The sequence below is a fragment of the Artibeus jamaicensis genome, unplaced genomic scaffold, assembly GCF_021234435.1.
Source record: "Artibeus jamaicensis isolate MK-2021 breed Jamaican fruit bat unplaced genomic scaffold, CSHL_Jam_final contig_240, whole genome shotgun sequence".
NCBI classification, from domain to species: Eukaryota; Metazoa; Chordata; class Mammalia; order Chiroptera; family Phyllostomidae; genus Artibeus; species Artibeus jamaicensis.
Window position 1 is genome coordinate 14610968 of NW_026521506.1, and position 15115 is coordinate 14626082.

General features: G+C 38.5%; 1 non-coding gene across 1 annotated transcript; it reads left to right on the top strand.

The window, feature by feature from the left end:
* The first annotated feature begins 6301 nt into the window (after window positions 1-6301).
* Window positions 6302-6437, top strand: LOC128626935 (small nucleolar RNA SNORA48). The gene has a single exon (XR_008391060.1). It is a non-coding gene; the product is annotated as a small nucleolar RNA SNORA48 (small nucleolar RNA).
* Window positions 6438-15115: the final 8678 nt, after the last annotated feature.

Genomic DNA, 15115 nt, shown 5'->3' on the forward strand with positions numbered 1-15115 from the left:
ACACACAAGATTTCTTTGAGTTTCATCTCCATTGACAAGTCAAAGGCAGTGCCATTCACACGTGGCTTTATATTAAGTTTTATCAAATATTTTACCCACGTCAATTCTTTCGGCTTATACAGATTATTTGTAATGGCACCACAGTTATAGATATATTTCTCTTACCATATTGTACTCATGTGAGCTAATAAAAAAGAAATTGGGCTATAGCAATATGAAGTCTGGTTATAGTTAAATCTAGATTGCATTAACACTTGACAAGACAACATATCAAATTGACATCGACTAAAGAGCTTGATCAAACAGTGTTGATATGGGGAAACAGACTTATTTATTTCAGGTGGGAATATAAATTGGTACAATTTCTGTGGAAGGCAATTTGGTAATTTGGTAATAGCCATCAAAATAAAAAATGGAACAAGAAATTTCACTCAGAGGAATATATTCGACAAATGTCCACCTATATACCAGATTGCTTATGGCCTCCTGAGGAAAGCGCACAGTACCACCTAGGAAATATTCTTGCCTAAGCATTAAAGCTGAATCTGATAAACTCTCCTGATAAAAGCACCTGTGTGCAGGAAATACAAGGAAGAGAGAACTTTTTAAATAACACCATGCAACGCAGTCAGCAAAATCCAAAATATGAGAAATCGTAAGACAAAGGATCCAGTTTTGCCAACAAATAAATTGAAAGAAGAAAAAGAGAGAGGAAGCTTATAAATTAAAAGAGACTTAAGAGGCATGTCAATCAAATGCAATGTGTGGGCCTTGTTTGGATTCTGATTTTAACATTAGCTGTAAACAATTGTCTGTAGGGGAAATTTGAACACTGACAGCATGTTATTGACATCAAGAAATTAGTGTTAATATGTTTAGTTATGGTAATGATATGAAGTTATTTTTGAAGGAGTTATTATCTTTATAGATATATAATGAAGTATTTCTGGAAGAAATATTTTGTAAAATAATCTGGTCGGGGGGTCGGTGGACAAGTATAGATGAAACACCTTTGCCCATGAGTTAGCTGATTACCATTAAATGTGGGTGTTCAAGATAGAGATTATTGTGCTGTTTTCTCTATTATTGTATATATTTCATATTTTCTCTTTAAAGGGCAGAGACATAATGTTTTATCACAGTATTGTTTGTAATAGTAAAGAAACCTAGGAACAACATATATACCAAGAATAAGGACTGGTTAAATAAAGTTATATATAATCACACAATGACATACTATGGTATTGTTAAAAAATAAAGATAGGAGATACAGAGATCTGCTATGGAACAATATCTAAGTTATAGTAAGTAATAAATAATGTAGGACAATATGAATAATATTCTCCCATTATGTAAACAGGAGGGGATAAATATACATATATGAAGGGGGAAGAAGGTACAGAAAATAAGTAGCATAGACAGTAGATAGAAAATAGATGGAGGGGCAAGAATAGTATGGGAAATATAGAATCTAAAGAACTTGAGACACATGGTCATAAACTAAAGGGGGGTAATGGGGACGGGGAGGTAGGGTGGAGGGGAATGAAGGGGGAATAGAACAACTGTAATGGCATAATCAATAAAAAATAAATTAATAAAAAATATATATACATATATGTACATGTATTTGTATAGGTTATTTCTAAAAGTATTTTTAAGAAATTGCTAACAGTGGTAGTCCCTGGAGAAGGGGGGGACTGTTCTAGGAAAATTGAATGATACAGAGACATTAACTAGTTTTCTAACTTAAAACAACTACATCTCATTCTTAATACTTTAAAATACGTTCCAAACCAGTAGTTAAGAACTAAACTTTTTGAATTTACTCATGCTCATTGCCAATAGGTGCTAGAATCATTTTGCTGACTGGTAAGTTTGGGGGTTAGAAACGCTTTGAAATTATCTGCAAATTGGCATGCATTAATGCTTTCCTTTGTGTCAAAGGAAATGCATGCATTTCTCACTCACAAACAAGAGAAACATTCCCATTTAGAGATTCCCCAGAGGGACCTATATTTATAACTAAACACATGTTTTCAAGGGCTACGAAACTGCAGAGGAAATTTGACCCTCTACAGCAGTGGCAGAGATAATCTGAAACAGCAGATAATCCAAACCTCGAAACATTTTGTTTTGAAATGCACAATATTATTTTTAAGCAGTCCATTATGTTCTGAATTGTGTTTGCTGAGGATAATAGACACATTAAAGTGAATTTGTAGTCTCTGAGCACCCACCAGCAGAAGGTGGTGAAAAACATGGGCCTGAAATACACTTTGTGGTCGAGCAGATACTGATAATTTATAAGTAGGTCAGGAGGTGGTGAATGTAGATTTTTATTTCACTTCCCACCACCATTTAGACATTCTCCCTTTGCCTTCATATGCCATCCCTTCCAGAATCTTTCTGGGAGCATTCCATCTACTTTTCCTCCTAAACCAAAGTTTAAAATAACAATACTGATTTGTAAGAAGAGAAAAAAATCATTAGCATCCTTTCTATTTATAAAGCAAAAAGATTATAGTATTTTTCAATTAATATGTTCTACATGGACAACTCTATTATTCCTGCCTAGTGAAAGGTGAGTGCCCTATATACCATTTCCTGCAGGTATACAGTTTAACAAGTAGGGCAGAAGCCTTACATAAACCATGTGGAAAGCTGTAGATTACTGACAAAAAGGCATTGCTTTAAAAGTTTTTATTGTTGTTTTGGGAGTTTTGTTATTGTTGTTGAGGATGGAACTGGTAGCTAAAGCAAAACCTGCCCAAGATGAAAGAATGAAACAAAATGCTTTTCTAACCACCGCCAGCCTGACATTCTACACATGGTACCTTGTTTCATCCTCAGAAATACCTAGTAAAAGAAGGAAGGACAAGAAGCAGCTGCACAGGGCAGAGAAAGAAATGGTGATACTCCCCAGATTTCTAGCTTTTCAGGCTGGATATATGTGATGCCTTTAACAGAGACAGGGAACACAGCAGGGGCTACAGATTTGGGTGAAAATTAGGAAGAGTTAGTGAGTTCCATTTTCCACAGGATAATTGGTGGGTCAGTAGGTCCTGACAGGTCACGTGGTGCATGGTGGGTCATAACCTTTTAGCCAGTGAAACAAGCCATTCTTTCTATCCCTCTGAAAATCTTAATTCCCACCATATGTTTTACTGCCTATGGCACTTTACAGATCATTGGTTGATTTTTTAAGTGCCAGAAAACTGTATTACCATTGTTCTTGTCTTTGTACCTTTCACACTTATATTAGCAATAGAAAAGTTTTATTTCTATAAAGTGCAAGTAACATGGACATATATTTTATTTACTATGACAGCTGTGTTCCCCTAAAGTGGCATATATATCCATTCATTTTCAACCCTCTTTAGGGAAGTACTACTTTAAAGAAATACAGTTATCCAGGAAAACATAATAAAATGTTCACAGTTAACGAATGCATGTTAAAACTCACCTTCTCATTTTGGAGGAAACGATAGACGCTCTCCAAACAATAACAGTTGGGATGTAAATTCCTGCAACCTCTTTAGGGCCAATGTCCATGCACTTAATCACTTTCTACCACTCCAATCCAAGATATTTTTGTGAATTTCTCCTACAAATATACGCCAACAAGTACAGCAAATGTTGTTTAAGAATACTTATTGCAGCCCTGGCTGGTGTAGCTCAGTGGATTGAGTGTCGGCCTGTGAACTGAAAGGTCACCAGTTTGATTCCCCATCAGGGTACATGCCTGAGTTGTGGACCAGGTCCCCAATAAGGGGTGTATGAGAAGAAGAGATTCATGTATCTCATGCACACTGCTGTTTCTCTCCCCCTCTTCCTCTCTCTCTAAAAGTAAGTAAAATCTTCGAAAAAGAATATTCATTTCCAATATTGAAATAGCGAATGTATAGAAAGATCTTAAATATATACGAATAAGTCACTAGTGTAATAAATAAAGGTACATCAAACAATGGAATAACCTGCAGCTGTTAAAAAGAATAAAAAAGAGCTATTAGTATTGGACTCTGTGTTTAGAGTGATCTCATTGGTGTCCAAAAAACCTAAAAACCTTCTCTTTCTGCTTATATATTGTAGAAAATTTGGGGATGAATTCTTAGGAGGCTATCAATAATGGTAATTGCTAGGGACGAGATTAGGGTGGGGCAAGGACAGAGGAAGACTTTCCATTTCTATCTTAACTTTGTTGCTTGACTTAAAAAAATACATATCCACACTGCCCTGACCAGTGTGGCTCAGATGGTTGCGGGTTGTTCCGTAGAGCAAAGGATTCCCCAGGGCGCCTGCCTGGGTTGCAGACCAGGTCCCTGTTTGAGGGTATGTGAGAGGCAACCCATCAATGTTTCTCTCCCTCTCTTTGTCCCTTTCTTCCCCTCTCTTTAGATATAAATAAATAAAATCACTTCAAATCCATGCACATGCATCCAAAACAATAGAAAAAGAAATGCTGAACCCTAGTGGTTGTGGCTCAGTGCACTGAGCGCTGGCCTACCAACTGAAAGGTTGCTGGTTCTGTTCCCAGTCAGGGTACATGCCTGGGTTGCTGGCCAGGTCCCCATTTGAGGGCAAGCAGGAGACCACTGTATTTCTCTCACATCGATGTTTCTTTTCCTCTCTTTCTCCTTCCCTTCCCCTTTCTCTAAAAATAAATAAATCTATATTTTATTTACTTATTTTTAATTTTTTATTTATCTTTAGAGGGGAAGGGAAGGAGAGAGGGAAAGAAATAATCAATGTATGGGTGCCTCTTGTGCGTCCCCTGCTGGGAACTGGCCTGCAACCCAGGCAAGTGCCCTGACTGGGAATCGAACCGCAATCCTTTAGTTCACAGGCCCAAGCTCAATCCACTGACCTACACTAGCCAGGGCAAATAAATCTATATTAAAAAAAAAAAGAAATGCTGAAAAAGTTCTTTGAAAAGAACATGTATTAATTTTGTAACCCTTTAAAACCTGTGCCTTTCTCCCTTCTTCCCTTCTTCTCTCACTAAAAAGGGATAAAAAATGTCCTTATGCTCTAGCTGGTGTAGCTCATTGGGTTGAGCACGATCCTGCAAAGCAAAGGGTGGTGGGTTCAATTCCTAGTCACAGCACATTCTTAGGTTGCGGACCGGGTTCTCCAATGAGGGGCGCACAAGAGGCAACCACACATTGACGTTTCTCTCCTTCTCTTTCTCCCTCTCTTCCTGTCTGCCTAAAAATAAATAAGTAAAATCTTTAATTAAAAAGTCCTCATGTGAAAATATCGGTTTCAAAGAACCTATGCACCACAATGTTCATAGCAGCACAATTTGCAATAGCCAAGAGTTGGTAGTAACCTAGGTGCCCAAGAGTAAATGAATGGATCAAAAAATTGTGGTACATATACACAATGGAATTCTATGCAGCAAAGAGAAAGAAGGAGTTACTACCCTTTGCAACCACATGGATGGAACTGGAAAGCATTATGCTGAGTGAAATAGGCCAGGTGTTTAAAGACAAATACCATATAATCTCACCTTTAACAGGAAGCTAAACAACAAAACTAACAAGCAAGCAGAATAAAAACAAAAACACTGAAATAGAGAACAAGGGGACAGTGACCAGAGGGGAGCAGGAAGGGAATTTAAGGGGAAAAACGGGGAAGGATTTGGAGGACGAAATATGAAGGACACAGGGACGAGAACTAAGGGGGGTGGAAATGGGAGGGAGGTGGGGAGCAAGGGGCGGGGGGACTGGGATGGGAGAAATAGACAAAAAACTGTACTTGAAAAAAAGATGTTGGGGAAAATTAAAAAAAAATACAAGGTAGAAAAAACACCCAGACACAGAGCAGCACAAAGAAAAAAGAAGTTAAGAAAGAGGAGAGCTTAAGGAATATTTTGGACAACAAGAAAAGTAACAACATCTACGTTATAGGAATGTCAGAAGGAGAAAAGAGTGAGCAAGGGACTGAGAACCTATTTGAAGAAATAATGACTAAAATTTTTCCTAATCTAGTGAAGTAAAAAGGCACAGAAGTCCAGAAAGCTCAGAGAGTCCCAAACAAATTGGACCCAAAGAGGTCTACACTGAGACACATCATAATTAAAATGACAAGCCTTAAAGACAAGGAGAAAATCCTAAAAGCTGCAAGAAAAAAACAGGTAATTACCTATGACACCGCACCAATTAGACAGGTATCTGATTACTCATAAGAAACATTTCAGGCCAGAAGGGAGTGGTGTTACATATTCAAGATGATCACAAGAAAGGACCTACAAGCAAGACTACTTTACTCAGCAAGTCTATCAGTTAAAATTGAAGGAGACTGTCCCTGATCTGGGTTAAGTTGCACCTGGTTTGGTGGTGCTTGTCTCATATCAACCAGGGACAAAGTAACTCCATGTTTATCCCAGGTTGGTTTTTGGTCTGTGCCTATTCCTGGTTCATGCCTTGGACACATGGAATATATATATATATAAATCTGAAGGAGAAATAAAAAGCATCCTGGACAAGGCAAAGCTAAAGGACTTTATTTTATTTTTGAAACATATGTTATTGATTATGCTATTACAGTTGTCCCATTTCCCCCCTTCATTCCGCTCCACCCTGCACACCCTCTCCCACCCACATTTCCCATCTTTAGTTCATGTCCATGTGTCTTAAGTTCTTTAGCTTTTACGTTTCCCATACTATTCTTGCCCCCCGTCTATTTTCTCCCCAGTGTCTGTGCTACTTATTCTCTGTACCTTCTCCCCCTCTCTCCTCCTCCCACTCTCCTGTTCTAATGCTCCATGTGATCTCCATTTCTGTGGTTCTGTTCCTGTTCTATTTGTTTCCTTAGTTTGTTTATTAGGTGTGGTTGTTAATAATTGTGAGTTTGCTGTCATTTTAATGTTCATATTTTTTCCTTCTTTTTCTTAGATAAATCCCTTTTAACATTTCATAAAATAAGGGCTTGGTGATGATCAACTATTTAAACTTGACCTTATCTGTGAAGCACTTTATCTGCCCTTCCATTCTAAATGAAAGCTTTACTGTATAGATCAATCTTGGATGTAGGTCTTTGGATTTCATGACTTGGAATACTTTTTTCCAGACTCTTCTTGCCTGCAAGGTCTCTTTTGAGAAATCAGCTAACAGTCTGATAGGAACTCCTTTGTAGGTAACTGTCTCCTTATCTCTTGCTGCTTCTAGGATTCTCTCCTTCATTTTAATCTTGGCTAATGTAATTATGATGTGACTTGGTGTGTTCCTTCTTGGGTCCAACTTCTTTGGGACTCTCTGAGCTTCCTGGACTTCCCAGAAGTCTATTTCCTTTGCCAGATTGGGGAAGTTCTCTTTTATTATTTGTTCAAATAAAGTTTCCACTCGTGACTGTTCCTCTTCCCCTTCTGGTACCCCTATAATTCGAATGTTGGAGTGTTTAAAGATGTCCTGGAGGTTCCTAAGCCTCTCCTCATTTTTTTTAAGTTCTTGTTTCTTCATTCTGTTCTGGTTGAATGTTTCTTTCTTCCTTCCAGTCCACTCCATCAATCTGAGTCCCAGTTTCCTTCCCATCACTATTGGTTCCCTGTGCATTTTGCTTTATTTCACTAAGCCTTCATATGTTCCTCTAATTTGTGACCAAATTCAACCAATTCTGTAAGCATCCTGATCACCAGTGTTTTGAACTGTGCATCCGATAGGTTGGCCTTCTCTTGGTCACTTAATTGTATTATTTCTGGAGCTTTGATCTATTCTTCCTTTTTGGCCATTTTTTTTTGTCTTGTCCTGCCTGTTACGTAGTAAGGGGCAGAGCCTCGGGTGTTCACCAATGCAGGTCAACCAACTCACTGGGTTGTGATGGTGTATGTGGCGGCAAGGTCCAATGGGAACAATGGTGCTTGCTCCACTCTCTGTTGGACCTCAGTCCCTTCCACCACTTACTCCAAGGAAACTGGTCTTTTATGGTGCTGATTACCATGTGGGTGGGCTTGTGTGAGTTCTAGAACCCTGTGGGTCTCTCCAATGAAGTCTCCTATGAGGCTGGGAATCTCTCCCTGTTCCTCAACCCCCACAGGTATTTTCAATCAGTGTTTTGAGGCTTTATTTCCTGGTGCTAGAGCCCTGGGTTGTGTGATCTTTCTCACTCCCCGGTTATCTGCTCACAAATGTGGGACCCCCTGCTCAGTCAGCCAGCCATCTTGCACACGGTGTCCCGCATCTCAATCGCCGGCTTGCAGGGTCTTCCCATTGCCACCCCACACCTGGGTTCTGCCATTATGGGTGCCCAGGATCTGCCTGGTGCTTTCTTGCATGTCTGAAGTGCCTTGCACACCCCAGTCACCGCTTGCTGTGCTGTGACTCCTTTCCAATCAGCCGCTCAACTCTGCCCCGCCTACTGGTCTGGATGAATGTGTCTATTTCAGCTCCTTGGCTGTCCGACTTCCATACAGCTCAATTTTCTGTTAGTTTCGGTTGTTATTTTATTTCTAAATTTTTATTGTTTTTATTTTGGTTGTGCAAGGAGGCACAGTGTGTCTATCTATGCCTCCATCTTGGCCGGAAGTTAGTACTTTCTTAACACCAAAACAGCACAGCAACAAATGTTAAAGGGCTTGCTTTAAGAAGAAGGAAAAAAAAGAAAAAGAAAACAAAGGAAAACAGTCTAACAGTAAAATGGTACTACATTCATATCTATCAATAATCATCTTAAATGTAAATAGCTTAAATGCTACAATCAAAAGACACAGGGTAGCTGAATGGATAAGAAAAAAAGATCCTTATATATGCTACCTCCAAGAAACCCATCTCAGATAGAAAGATACACACAGACTGAAAGTAAAAGAATGGAGACAAATATTTCATGCAAATGGAAAATAAAAAAGTACTTATATCTGACAAAGTACTTATATCTGACAAAGTAGACTTTAAAACCAAGGCTATAGTTTGATCTGTTCTTCTACATAATGACACAAAGAAGGACACTACATAACGATAAAGGGGACAATCCAACAAGAGGCTATAATCCTAATAAACATTTACCCACCCAACATAGGGGCACCTAAATATGTGAAGGAAATCTTGATGGACATAAAAGGAGAGACTGACAGAAATACAGTCATAGTCAAAGATTTTAACACCCCATTGAATTCACTGGATAGATCTTCCAGGCAGAAAATCAATAAGGAGACAGCAGCCTTAAGCGACACACTAGATCAAATGGATTTAATTGATGTCTTCAGAGTATTTCACCCGAAAGCAGTAGAATAGACATACTTTTCAAGTGCACATGGAATGTTTCTTAGGATAGACCACATGTTAGGACACAAAATGAGTCTCAATCAATTTAAGAAGATTGAAATTATATCAAGCACCTTTTTGACTACAATTCTGTGAATATAGAAATCAATCACAAGAAGAACATTGAAAAACATATGAAGATATGGCAGCTAAATAACATGTTATTAAATAATGAATGAGTCAACAATGACATCAAGGAAGAAATCAAAAGACACCTTGTAACAAATTAAAGTGAAGACACAACAATCCAAAATCTGTGGGACACTGGGAAAGCAATCCTAACAGGGAAATTCATAGCATTACAGGCCAATCTCAAACAAACAAACAAAAACCCAAAAAGCTCAAATAAAGAATCTAACTTTACACTTAAAGGAACTTGAAAAAGAACAATAAACAAAACCCAAAGGGAGTAGAAGGAAGGAAATGAGAAAGATTGGAGCAGAAGTAAATGAAATGGAATCTAAAAGAATAATACAGAAGATCAATTAATCCAGAACCTAGTTCTTTGAAAGATTAAAAAAGATTGATAAACCTTTCACCACACTCATCAAGGAAAAAAGAGAAAGTATCTAAATAAGTAAAATCAGAAATGAAAGAAGAGAAATAACAACTGACATAAAACAAATACAAAGGACTGTGGAGGACTTCCACCAAGATGGAGGTGTAGGTGGACGCACTGTACCTCCTCCCACAACCAAGTTTAAAAACAACAAAGTTTTAGCAACAAAAACGCAGCCAAAACCACAAAAAATTGAACTTCACAGAAGTCTGACAACAACGAACCCTTCAGCCAGCAGCAGAGCAGGGTCGTGCAGGAAAGATCCACCAAACTGACCTGGGCGTGCGACCCAGGCGCGCTGGCAGCCGCGGATCCAGGTGTGGAAAAGCGGGCTGACTCCCTGAGGGTGCGGGGCTGCGGACTCACTGAGGGCTGACCACGGTCACACATTTGCGTGCAGATAAACCGGTGAAGGAGGGAGCATTGAGACAGACCGTGCAGGCCCCAGTGTCAGGAAGTGGCAGAGGGGACCTCCATTGTCCCTCTCTGACCCCACCCCCACCACAGCATCACAAACCAGGGACCTGGGTGGCCCCGCCCTGGTGAACAACTAAGGCTCTGCTCCTCATATGTAACAAGCACGAACAGATCAAAACATGGCTCAAGAACAACTCAGAGCCCCAGAGCCCATAACTCTAAGCAATGAAGAAATAGCTAAACTTTCAGATGCACAATTCAAAACACTGGTGATCAGAATGCTCAGGTGAACTGGTTGATTTCAGTCACAAATTAGAGGAACAAATGAAGGCTAAACTAATTGAAATGAAGGAAATGCACAAGAAACCAATAGAGATAGAAAGGAAACTGGGACTCAAATCAAAGGAGTGGACCAGAAAGAGGAAAAAAATGACCAAACAGAAAAGAATGTAGAAACAAGAATTCAAAAAAATGAGGAGAGGCTTAGAAACCTCCAGGAAATCTTTAAATGTTCCAACATCTTAATTATAGGGGTGCCAGAAGGGGAAGAGGAACAGCCACGAGTGGAAAACTTATTTGAACAAATAATAAAGGAGAACTTCCCCAATCTGGCAAAGGAAATAGACCTCCAGGAAATCCAGGAAGCTCAGAGAGTCCCCAAGAAGTTGGACCCAAGAAGGAACACACCAAGGCACATCATAATTACATTAGCCAAGATTAAAATGAAGGAGAGAATCCTAGAAGCAGCAAGAGCTAAGGGGACAGTCACCTACAAAGGAGTTCCCATCAGACTGTCAGCTGATTTCTCCAAAGAGACCTTACAGGCAAGAAGGAGCTGGAAAGAAGTATTCCAAGTCATGAAATCCAAAGACCTACATCCAAGATTGCTCTAACCAGCAAAGCTTTCATTTAGAATGGAAGGGCAGATAAAGTGCTTCTCAGATAACATCAAATTCAAGGAGTTCATCATCACCAAGCCCTTACTATAGGAAATGTTAAAGGGACTTGCCTAAGAAAAAGAAGATAAAAAAGATGAACAGTGAAAGGACAGCAAATCACAGTTATTAAGAACCACACCTAAAACAAAAGCATACTAAGAGGACAGCTAGATCAGGAGCAGAACCATAGAAATGGAGATCACATGGAGGGTTAGCGACAGGGGAGTGGGAGAAGGAGAAGCGGGCAGAAGATAAAGAAAATAAGTAGCATAGATGGTAGGTAGAAAATAGATAGGGGGCAAGAATAATAGGGGAGATATAGAATCTAAAGAACTTGAGACACATGGTCATAAACTAAAGGGGGGAACGGTGGGGGAGGGGTGTGCATGGTGGAGGGGAATGAAGGAGGGAATAGAACAACTGCAATGGCATAATCAATAAAATATATTTAAAAATACAAAGGATTTTAAGAAAATATTTTTTAAAAAATGACATGCCAACAAACTGGACAACCTGGACTAAATTGATAACTTCCTAAAAACAAACACTTCCAAAACTAAATCAGGAAGTATCAGAGGATCTAAATAGACAGGTCACGTCTAGTGAAATTGAAGCAGTAATCAAAAAACTCCCAACAAACAAAAGCCCTGGACCAGATGGTTTCACAGGTCAATTTTGTCAAACATTTTTTTAAATTTATTTTGAGAGGGGTAGGGAAAGAGAAAGAGGAGAGATCTATCAATGCATGGTTGCCTCTCATGAGCCCCCTACTGGGAACCTGTCCCACAACCTAGGCATGTGCCCTGACTGGGAATCAAACCAGTGACCCTTTGGTTCACAGGCCTGCACTCAATCCACTGAGCTACATCAGCCAGGGCTTTGAATTTTACCAAACATTTTGAGAAGAAATAAAACCTCTCTTTTTCAGTCTATTTCATAAAATTCAACGGGAGGGAAGCCTTCCAAATTCATTTCATGAGGCCAGCATTATCCTAATTCCAAAATCAGATAAAGACACTACAAAGAAAGAAAATTGTAGGTCAATGTTGCTGAGAACATAGGTGCTAAAACTTTCCTGAAAATAATAGCAAACTGAATACAGCAATGCATCAAAAAGATTTTACACTGTGATCAAGTGGGATTTATTCCAGGAATGCAAGTTTGGTAGAACATTCAGAAACTAATAAATGATTTACCACATAAACAAAATGATGGATAAAAACCACATGATCATATCAAGAGATGCAGAAAAGCATTTGATAAAATCCAGCACCCGTTTAATGATAAAAACTCTCAGCAAAGAGGGAATAGAGGGAACAAACCTAAACATAGTAAAGGTCATATATGACAAACCCACTGCCAGCATCATACACAATGAGCAAAAAGTACAAATGTTCCCCTTAAGATCGGGAACAAGACAGGGATATTCACTTTCATTTTTCTTATTCAACTTGGTACCAGAAAGCCTAGCCACAGCAATCACACAAGAACAAGAAATAAAAGGCATTCAAATTGGAAAGGAAGAAGTAAAACCATCTTTCTTTACAGATGACATGATACTGTACATATAGAACCCCAATGATTTCACCAAGAAACTGCTAGAATTTATAAATGAATGTAGCAAAGTAAAAGGAGAAAAATTAATATCCAGAAATCAGGTGCATTTTTATATGCCAATAACAAACTAACAGAAAGGGAAATTAAGAAATAATTTCATTTAAAATTGCTTCAAAAAGAGTAAAATATCTAGGAATAAACCTAACCAAGTATGTAAAAGACCTGTAGACAGAAAAATATAAGACACTGAAGAAAGGAATTAAAGAAGATACACATAAGTGGAAGCACATACTGTGTTTATGGATAGGAAGAATTAAAATCATTAAAATGCCCATACTACCCAAAGCATTCTATAGATTCAACAAAATTCCTGTCAAAATTCCAATGATGTATTTCACAGAACTACAACAAATATTTCAAAAATTTATATGGAACCACAAGAGGCCCTGTATTGCAACAGTGATTCTGAGAAAGAAGAACAAAGTTAGAGGAATCACACTACTTAATATCAAACTATTATAAGGCCATAGTAATCAAAATAGCATGGTACTGGCACAAAAACAGACACATAGATCAGTGGAACTGAACAGACAGCCCAGAAATAAACCTACACCTTTATAGTCGACTAATACTCAACTGAGGAAACAAGCACATACAGTGGGCTAAAGATAGTTTATTCCATAAATGGTGTTGGAAAAACTGGACAGATAGGTGTAAAAAAATGAAACTGGATCACTTTCTTATACCATACACAATTATAAATTCAAGCCCTAGCTGGTATGGCTCAGTGGTTGAGTGCTGGCCTGTGAATCAAAGGGTTGCTGGTTTGATTCTCAGTCATGGCACATGACTGGGTTGCGGGCCAGGTCTCCAGTTTCAGGTGTGTGAGAAGCAACCCGCACATTGATGTTTTCCCCCTCTTTCTCCCTCCCTTGCCCTCTCTAAATAAACAAATAAACAAATAAAATCTTTAGAAAAGAAAGTTTAAAAAAAAGAATAAATTCAAAATGGATCAAAGACTTAAATGTTAGATCTGAAACCATAAAAATCCTAGAAGAAAACATAAGCAGCAAAATCTCAGTCATTGCTTGTAGCCACGTTTTACTGGTTATATCTCCCCAGGCAAGGGAAACAAAAGAAAAAATAAACAAATGGGACTGCATTTAACTAAAAAGTTTTTGCACAAAAAAAGAATCACCAACAAAATGAAAAGACAACCCACAGAATGGGAGGACATGTTTGCTAATACAGCTGATAAGGGGTTAATATCTAAAATTTATAAAGTACTTACAAAATTCAACAGCAACAAAAAAACAAATAAGGCAATTGAAAAATGGGCAAAGGACATGAACAGACACTTCTCCAAAGAAAACATACAGATGGTCAATAGTCATATGAAGGGATTTTCAATGCCAGAAATCATCAGAGAAATGCCTATTAAAACCACAATGGGGGTGCCATCTCACACCTGTCAGAATGGCTATCATCAGTAACTCAATAAACAATTCCTGGCCAGGATGTGAAGTAGCTGAAACCTTTTGCACTATTGGTGGGAATGCAGATTGGTACAGCCACTGTGGGAAGCAGTACACAGATACCCTGAAAAATTAAAAATGGAAATGCCTTTTGACCCAGTGATCCCACTTCTGGGAATATATCAGAAGGAACCCAAAACATGAATTTGAAAGAACATAAGCACTCCTATGTTCATTTCAGAGGTATTTACAATTGTCAAGATATGGAAGCAGCACAAGTGTCCATCAATGGATGAGTGGATAAAACAACTATGGGACATTTACACAATAGAATACTACTTGGCTATAAAAAAGAAGAAAATTTTAGCCTTTGTGACAGTATGGATGGACCTGGAGAACATTATGCTAAGTGAAATAACCCAGTCAGAGAAAGAGAAATACCATATGATTTCATTCATATGTGGAATTTAATGAACAAACTGAACTAACAAGAAAAATGGGGACAGACTCATAGATGGAGAACAGATGACAGCTAGTGGGGAGGGGATATTATTGGGTGGAGGGATTGAGCAAAAAAGGAAAAAGGACTCATAGGCACGTATAACATTGTGGTGATTGATGGGAGGCGGGGGGTATAAAAGGTCTAAATGGTAATGGGAAAATGCAATAAAGATTAAATAAAACTTATAGGAAAGTTGAAAATTATAAACATCAGTATAGAAAGGCAGAGATAGAATAAACCAGTCCCCCTTTTTCCCTGGAGCGTAAGTTCTAAGACCCCCAGTAAATGCCTGAAACAGCAGTACCGACCCTATATATACTATATTTTCCTATGCATACATACCTATGATAAACTTTAATGTATAAAATATGCAATTTCACAGGTAGAAGGTTCGTCCTTACCCTAGATCT